General features: G+C 39.2%; 1 protein-coding gene across 8 annotated transcripts in view; it reads left to right on the top strand.

Annotated features, from left to right (window-relative positions):
* NCOR1 (nuclear receptor corepressor 1) overlaps positions 1-9,171 on the top strand; it is a 104,043-nt gene continuing 94,872 nt past the window's right edge. For all 8 annotated transcript variants that reach the window (XM_075196931.1, XM_075196932.1, XM_075196930.1 and 5 more), the window contains exon 1: positions 1-107. The gene's annotated coding sequence lies outside the window, so the exon portion shown is untranslated. The remainder of the gene's footprint in view (positions 108-9,171) is intronic.

Here is a 9,171-nt window from a genome sequence, read left to right as displayed (position 1 = left end):
GGGGATCTAGCCATTACCCGCTGTGGCTTCGGCGGATGTCGCAGGGCGGACCTACAGACGGAGGGGATCTAGGAGGAGGAGGACGGGGCTGGAGGCTGCAGTATACGGTAAGGGGACAGATCTAGGAGCGGGGCCGCCGGCGGGGGGAGGGAGAGAATCCCCGGTCTGTCAGTCTGCCGAGGTCACTATCACCCTGGGTATTATATATATATTATATGTGTATGATCTTATGTCCTATTGTTATCTGAGCCTCCGTGCACGGTATAGGGCTGACCCTAATCCTCGGTTCTTCCTATCATTAATGTGCTGACTTACAGCTCATTCACCCTAGGGCCTCCTGCAGCTGGATAAGCCTCACATTACCCAGGATCATAGGCCGTCCCTGTGCAAAGCAGAACTCCAGGTTTATGTGTAGGTCAGGGTCAGCAGTACATAGCCTTACCATGTACTGTATCAGCCCAGGTCATCAACAAGTGTTGGGTGCCAACAACTCAACTATCATTGGAACTAAAAGCTGGAAGCAGCCGAATCTTCCGCTGCAGTTGTCTATAAAATCACAGCTTTGCAAGTGCTGACATGGATTTACATACTTCTTACTCTCATTTGTGACACTTTGTTACTCAGAATCAGTAAGACAAAAAATAAAAAAAATGGCAATGATATTTAAACCAAGAGAGGTTCTACACAACCTGTATTTTATGGTACGTTTGTCTGCCCTTATTCATAGTGCATTTTTTGTGGATGTTGATGTGTGGGTATTATCAATAATTTTTAGTAGTTTGTATCCTACACCTAAAGGACGGGGGCTGGGGGCCTACCTAGGGTTGGATCACTGGGCTACCAGCATTTTTTCTTTCAAATGTTGGTAATAGGCTGCTGAGCTGCCTCTCACCCTTAGGCTATTATTTATCAGCCAGACCCTGTTTAAGGTCAAATTAATGTGGTGATTCCCAGCACTGGGGCCTGGCTTAAATTATGGACCTGGATTATCTGTTATATTTTTTATGCAACACCTGTGTTTGCATGGGTTCCCTTTTGTGGACAAAGACCTCATTGGTTCAGTAGGTGTCTTTGAATTGGCACTGGTATATGCATGTCCCAATGGTAGGGGAATTGGATTGTTCAATTGGGAAAGGTACTGATGTATTTGAATAAAATTATATCGTTGTACAGAGCTGCTGTGTTTTAAAATCAAGGATAACTTTTTATTGTGGAAAAGCTTTGATGTTTCTTTGACATATATGACCAGGCTGGTTCTGTGTTGGAGGGATAAAGTTGTTTAGTCTTCCTGAATTGTATTCCCTGATAGTGTCCTAAGTTAATGATTTTGTAAGCAGTGGTGCTGTAAAATAGAGTATATACCACCATCAGACCATATTTTTGTTTTTTTCTATGCAAAAATGAACCAATACAACCAGTAATTATCCCACACCTTCCTGAACTGTAATGACCTCGGCACATGGGTGTTACAAATATTAAAAGCACTTCACCAGTTGCACATTACTTTGGAGAATTCTGGTCAAATCACACACAAACACTTTCAGCTTGCCATATTTAGTGTTTTGGTAGAAAAATGCTTTTATGTGCCAGGGAAAGGGGCACTTGTGGAACATGACTGTTTACTAGCTGAAAACGTGTTGTGTTCAAATCCCGCTTGTGTCCTAGTCATGAGTGTTGGATATATTGCTGTAAAAAAAACCTTGCCTGCGTAATACGCAGAAGCACACCTCAATGTTTTACTATGATGTGTTATGGATTCCCCTAGCCATTCTTTATCCCCACCCCCAGTTGTTGTTCTAATTTCTCAAAACAAGTTGGCATTTTTAGCCCTTCACTGTAGTTTGCAGTCTCTATTTTATCTTTTTGGCTATTGTTTGAACTTATGTTTGAACTGAGTGGCACAAATTACTTTCTTGATGGTATTAAGTTGGCAAGATGATGTAGTGGAGGGACCAGCCATACAAGGACTCATAGCGCCCGCCCTCTCGGAGGTGGCAGGAGTTGCAGGGCATGTTGGTGCTATGTCTACTATACTAGAATGTTTTATATAGCAAATTCTTATAGATAGTGGTTAGATTTGCAAAAAAAACATAGTGTCTATCCCCTAAACTCTAAGAAAGTGTTATGTTTTCCTTTCAATGAATAAAAGGAATCCCATTATTTTTGACCATAATGGTCAAGGGTTTTCATGGAAAAGTCGCATCTATGTTTGCAGACTTTTAAAGATGTCATGCAGTAAACTACAGGAAAGCAGAGACCACAGAAAGCTCATTAGGGCTGTGGTTCTGCAAACCTTTGTTATGTAATGTCTGTCTGCATCTCCTTGAATGGAATCAAATGCAATGGAGGATATTGCAAATGATTATCCATTCAGTGCTAGCAGGACAATATTTGTTAAATACCACCATGGCTGTTATCAAAGTAATTTACATTTCTCCAAAGCATTGAAGACATTCTTTTTGTGAATATATAATGTTACTCATCATTAACTGCAATGCATCCATTGCTTTTTAACACCCTTTACATTTGAACCCTCCATTCATAGATTTTTAGAATGTGAATTTACCCCATAGCATTTATTTTTCCACAATACATATTTTTTTGCTTTCGGTCTCTACCTGTCAAGTAAAGAAATACAAGGCATATGTATACTATCTGGTCAGCATGAAAAATAAGCAATATTAACATATGAGCGTTTTGTAAAAACCCCTTAAAGCTCTCGGAAAGCACTCTCCCCCCCATCCTTTGTTGTATTTATTTTGAAGTAAATTTGCCTCCCTCTATTGTTGGGACAGGACCCACTGTGGAATTCACGAAGGGATTCAAAATAGGACTACAGCAAAGCCAAGGCACAATAGGGATCAATCTCTGTCCATTATTAAGTATATCTCTGTGACCAGATGGGTTTACTTCACCATTTGGTCTGTAGGGGATAAGGAGGAACGGAGGGATGTTCTTCACAGTTTATTTTGGTTTCCTTCTCACCGTAAGTAACTGACCGTTCCTACTGGTGTCACTTTACCTCCGGTCATTTGCCAATTGTGAATGCCAACTGCCCAATAGTTGTAGGAGAATTCGGCTGCCACCACTGGGCTCCTTTGCGGCACCCAGAACTGCGTACTTCTGTGGTAGCTGGTATGGTTGCTATAATGCCTCTTTGCTGTGGGCTGGCTGGTACCTCCTGACCACTTACTATGAATAAGGACTGCTGGGTAGCGGGCAGAGCATTGTCACAGAGACGCTGTCTCTGTCAGCCGGGGAATGGATTAGAGTGTAAGCTCTTATCTGTAGGTCACCGTTTACAGCAGGTAATAGTCTCAGGCAGAATTTTCAAGCAGTGATGGTTTTATTGCTCAAGACACAAGTTTCAGGTACTGGTGATCATCCAAAAGTGTACCGATGGAATGATACATTTCATGGTCAAACAGTCCTCCTTTTATAAAGATTCTTACACACGTGTTGTCAGGGGGCAGTCTAGCCCCCTGATCTGATTAGGCACCGAAACGTCTGATATCGCATCAGATAATTTTACATCAGGAAGTGATATTTCACTAGACATGGAGTTAACACTATTTAACTTACAAAATTCACATAAATCTGCGATTTCCTAAAACTTGCTGTTCGCATTATTCATGTAGTCTAAATTCCCTAACACACACACACACACACACACACAGAAAGAGAGAGACTAGGGTCAATTTTGATAGCAGCTAATTAACTTACTAGTATGTTTTTGGAGTATGGGAGGAAACCCATTTGAATTCAGTAAAAATATTGCAATATTCGTTGCTAGAACACTGCTATCTATCAGAGCTACTCATTCTTTTCATCTCTTTTTAGCTAAGAACTTCTGTATGAGGGTAGGGACCATCTCATGTGAGATGATTTAACTTCCTGTACTTGTTGCAGTTTTACTTTTGCAAGGAGCTGCTCTTACTGCATGAGGCCATAAATGCATCACAGAACTGTGGCCATATTTGGTGGAAAAATTTACCTCACAAGGCTGAAGATTCGCGAGTCATATTACTGACATTTATCGACAGAAACATAAGTCTATCCATTCAGCTTAAAGCAGGGCTGGGCATTTCTCAGGTAGCATAAGCACCGAAAGATTTTCTGCTGGCATCTAACTTTTTAAGGTCATGTCTGTTGGTACACATCTTCCCTGGCTCATCAAAAGATCCTGCTGGCTCGTAGATTTGACTGGATGGTCCTTGAATTCTAAATTATTTGGACAATCATTGACTTAAAGACATTACTTTTATTTACTTGTTTGATAGTCGTTTAAGCCAGAATATTGCTCACCACTTTCCTGTGCATTTCTAGATAGTACAGCTGTCCGCTTCATTTATTTAATCTGATTTCTACTGGGAAAAGTAAGTTGTGCGTTTTGCAGCTTATTGGGTGATGGTCGCTCTAACAACCTTGGTTGTGTGTTCTACTATAACCAATATAAATGGCATAACCTTCATATAAATTAAGTACTTAGTTTGCATTATTTTATCAGTAACTGGAACTATTCAATAAATGTTTAGCAACATTATCCAGTTATATTCCATTGCAATTCCAGTTTAATTTTTTTATACAGTGTCATGAAGTTGTCATTCTGGTTGTTTATAACAGATTGATTCTAAGAGTAAAGTTGGGTGCACACTGCAGAAAATTTCTCCTGATCTGATATCTTTAACGATTTTACCAACGACTTAAAGTCCTGATTAGCATGCCGATTCATGTGTACACACTTACAAGATTTACCTTCAGATCTGTGCTCTACATCTGTCATAATCATCTGCTGAAAATATCGTGACTCTAACCTCCATAGAGATCTGCCTACACTGTTGGCCGTGAGTGCATACATACAGCACAATTTGTCCGACATTGATCCATTGTTGATAGATTTTTAGTCAGTTTATAAAATCAAATCAAAGGATATGATGGGCTTTGGAACATGATCATGGGAGTGTACACACTAATGCGATATCAGACCTAACAGTCGTTTACGTGTGATTGGCCCGATAATCGGGTGGACAACCTGTAGTGTACCCAGCATAAGTAGCATCCATTACCCTAGAGCAGGACAAAACTGGCCAGCATGTCTTATTTCTGCTACCTATCTGTTTTTGCATTTCTTAAATGTGATGAATTCACAGTTCATTTGTCTCCTGCTAACATCCTAATTTTGTCCGTTGACGACACGTAATGGTTTCTGAAAACATGGTTGTATGATTGTGATCCTGCTTTCTCTAATTATCTTATGCTATGTTATCCTTTAAAAAAGAAAAAAAATACCTATTGTTAGTAGTCATTTGCTAAAGGAAAGCTAAACATAACATACAAGTTGTTTTATATAAAGTGCTTCTTGCTGCATTATTTTTCCCAGGGTTCCCCCAGTTCTTGCAGAATTAAAAAGTCTATGCCATATGCTGCCAGGGTAGAGTGGTAGCAGGAAGACCAATTTAAATCCGCAATCCCCCGACGCCATACAGCCCCGATTTTCGCCCAAGAATGTGAAAATAACCACGGGACATATACTGTTTGTGATACCTTTCAATTTTATTAGTAACAGGAAGTCTGCTGTGCAGAGAAAAAAATATCTTCCCCGGCAGTCACAAATTTTTCTCAATTCACTTCACTTCTGTCAAGACTCTATGGGGCATATTAACTTGTTGGCGTTACAGCCAAAAGTAACGCGCCCCGCGCACGATTACCGTCATTACGGTAATAGTGCGCATAAATACTGTTATTACGGTACATTTCTCGCTGGATTTCAGCGTGGTATCTTATTTTGGCCTCTGTACATTTTAGCTCTGTCTACTGAAATGCTATGATCAGCTTTAGCTGACTGCTCAAAGAAGTGAGAGCATAAGTTAGCCATTGACCTTGGGACTAATTGAGGACATCTCCTCTTGTGATTAAGTTGGGTCACATTTCAAGTTTCTCAAGGGTGTTGTAATGTTCAGTTGACAGATTTCCAATTAGCAATGTTGTTTCCTACAAAAGGATATATTTCTATATCTTACTCAAAATCTAACATTGCCGAAAAATTTGGACAACCAAAATCAAATTTTCATCATGAATATCATAATGCTGAGTGGACGAATAGACCCAGGAGAATGGTTTCCTTTGGAAAAGTAGTCCTGAAGTATCAAAGTGGCAGTGCAGCTAATTTGAACTGAGCAAAATACGCACAATCCGTGCTAGCCATTATTCTGTAAAGTTATGTTATTTGTCTGAACGATTTATGGGAGTTTTCTGCAACAGGAAAACTACAGAATCTGGTTGCTATGAGCAACACTAACTCTTTCTTTGCACCAGTTTTCATAAATGTCGTTATTCACAAATACCTGTTGAGAGGCATAACGGTAAACCACTGTGAACTGATAAAGTTAGAAGACAGTGGAGGAAGTTTCATATACATCAAGCAAATACACATGCACTGTGGAATATTGTAACAAACTTAAAATATAGGACAATGTTTCAATATTTCTTTGTCCTAAAATACTTGGATGCTTCTCTATAACCTTTTATTTTCTCTAGGATTTAGTTTAAACGATGGTGCGGTTTGTGTTTAACAGGTATATTTTGTGCATACATTATTCTCAATATTTAGTTTTACATTTAGACATCAACATCATAGTGATATATCGTTGTTAAGTGACTAGTAGGGAATACTAGGAGCTGAAAATGTGTGCTGGAAAGTCAGTTCTTGCTCCGCTGCAGTAAGCAATGTGCATGAAAGTAGTAATGTTTTGTAGTGTAATAGAAGAAATGTCCGCTTTGTCTTAGTTTTATGGATTAACATTTTGTTTTCTAAACAAAAAGGATGTTTTAATTGTTCCTCTTCAGTCACCCTGTCCTGACTCTTGGATGTTGCTCACCATTCTAGAGAATAACTATAATCTCTATTTTGTTTTATGACCATTATGTTTTGTTTTTTTACTAAAATGTTGTGAGCAGTTTGGTGGACTCTGTATATTTATATTACAACATTAATACTGCTGTTTATTCTAAAGAGGGAAAAACAAACAAAAAAGGTGGGAATTGAGAATATTATCCCTAGGCAGCTTTTTAAAGATAGAAAATTTGTAAATGAATGGTTCAGATGGCATACAGAACAGACATAATTATATAAATTTAATTTTTTTCCACTTATTGTATGTATTTCTGTATTAAACAAACTTTAATATACAGCTTATTAATGTTCAATAGACAATTTAACACATCTTTAAAGGGTCTACAAACCCCAACACTGACATTTTTGTGTATGAAGCATTAAGGTAAAATGATCGCCCTGATTTTTATATCTCTCTAAAGGTAAAAATTGATTCCTCAATCTCTCCGTCCTCATTATAAACAAGTGAATCCACAAGTTAGGATACAGTATGTTATACAATGCAGGATGAAAAGCTCAAATTGCAACGTACAGTGTGTCATTAATACCCCATTCATATTCCCCAAAAACCCTGGTTTTCGCTAGGGCAAGCCCAGACGACCCGGGTCGAGGTGCAGTATAAATGGTCCCAGATCCAATTCCCGGGTCATCAGACCCAGGAATTAGACCCGGGTCTTTTGGTGGGGTAATTCCCGGGTCTGCCCTGGGAAGCCTGCACTATCCAGGTCTCACCAGACACAATGTTACAGTACAAAAAAAACATCACAAGAAGAGCCAATCAGAGCTCCTCTTGTGATGTTGCCATGGAGACCCCAGGCAGACCTGTGTTCAGTATGAACGCCGTCTACCCAAGATTTTGACTCCGGGGGAGCCTCAGCCCCCCCTCTGTCCCTCTGCAATATTCTGGGTTCATATATCCTGGATATTGCATGGGCGGCTGTATGAAAGCGGTACTAGCTGTCTGAGCCATCAATGTCCCTGTGTATAAATCCATCAATTCATGCGGTAATGTAGGATAGCATGATAGCCTGCTACAAAGGGCTGAGCGAGATCTTGATGGCATAGTTAAATATAAACATTTTAGGTTATTTCATATATATTCAGTAATATTATTATATTGATGTAAACTAGTGGGTTTCCTTGCTCTAGGTACCAACATGCTTAGTGCTTGCACACAATGTCTTCCTGATGAGCGTAGTTTGCTGTGTGTAGCATGGCAAATACTGCAGATCAGGGCTGGACAAACATCACTTGTCTGCTATGGCAGGTGAAGTTTTTATGTACACTGCAGATGTCATTGCTGAACACCGCTGACAACAAATTGCAGGATATATTTGTCATTACTGAGGTAACTTTAGGCAAATACTACTATTCTACACACCTGGATATTCAAATACTAATGTAAGTTTAGCCAGCAAAACCCACATATCCATTGCAAAGATCTGTTTTGCTTAAGTGTAAGTATTTTTTCCATGGAACCTTATACACTGCTTATGTGTGATCCAATGCATGACATGTATAATGTTGGGCAGAGTATGGGTAAAGGTACTGTTGGCTTAGTATGTTGGGCACTGTTAGTATTTTCAAGCTAATTTTATCATTATGACCGAGAGGAAAGGGCAGGAAAGGAAGGGTTAATGGTGTACCCTATTTGGTCTTACAATTGCTTCAAATACCTCCTTCTATTATGTCCATCCTAACCATGGTGGGAAGGAGAGTGTGACAATAGCTCCCTCAGCAGTGTTTACAAACAAGCACAGTAAGTTCAGCAGTGATGTAAGTTGTGGTGTTGTAGATACGGGTTTGGCAGTGAAGTCTGTGACTCATACTGCTATCTTAATGGTTCTTTCCTTTCCTGTTTAAGCACTTCTGAGACGTACTTATGTGTATTGCAGGACCTAGGTTTTTGGGGATAATTCCTGTTGATCTCAATGGTCGCACATCTTTCCAGACAATACATGATGTGTTGTACAGCTTGCAGGTCCTCCTTCTAAATTACAATAAAGCAAGTCAGCTTGGCCTGCCATAGAAATGTTGCATTGCCATGGTTTTGAGTACTGTGTGTCTTATGTGCAAATTTATGAACTTTTAAAATTGTTTGTTTTAATTGTGTTTTGCTTGCTGAAGGCTCCAGTTCATTATCTATGATAGTTTTTAGAAATCTGTTTTTGGGTGATTTTTGTATAATGTAATAAAAATGAATGTATCGTTACTAGCATTTAGCTTTGTTATAATTGTTAATATTGAAGGAAAGTGCATACATTCTATCAAATTATTTT

This window comes from Mixophyes fleayi, chromosome 2 (genome assembly GCF_038048845.1).
Source record: "Mixophyes fleayi isolate aMixFle1 chromosome 2, aMixFle1.hap1, whole genome shotgun sequence".
Lineage (NCBI taxonomy): Eukaryota > Metazoa > Chordata > Amphibia > Anura > Limnodynastidae > Mixophyes > Mixophyes fleayi.
The sequence above is the reverse complement of the archived record's forward strand: the minus strand, read 5'-3'. Positions and strand labels throughout refer to the sequence as shown.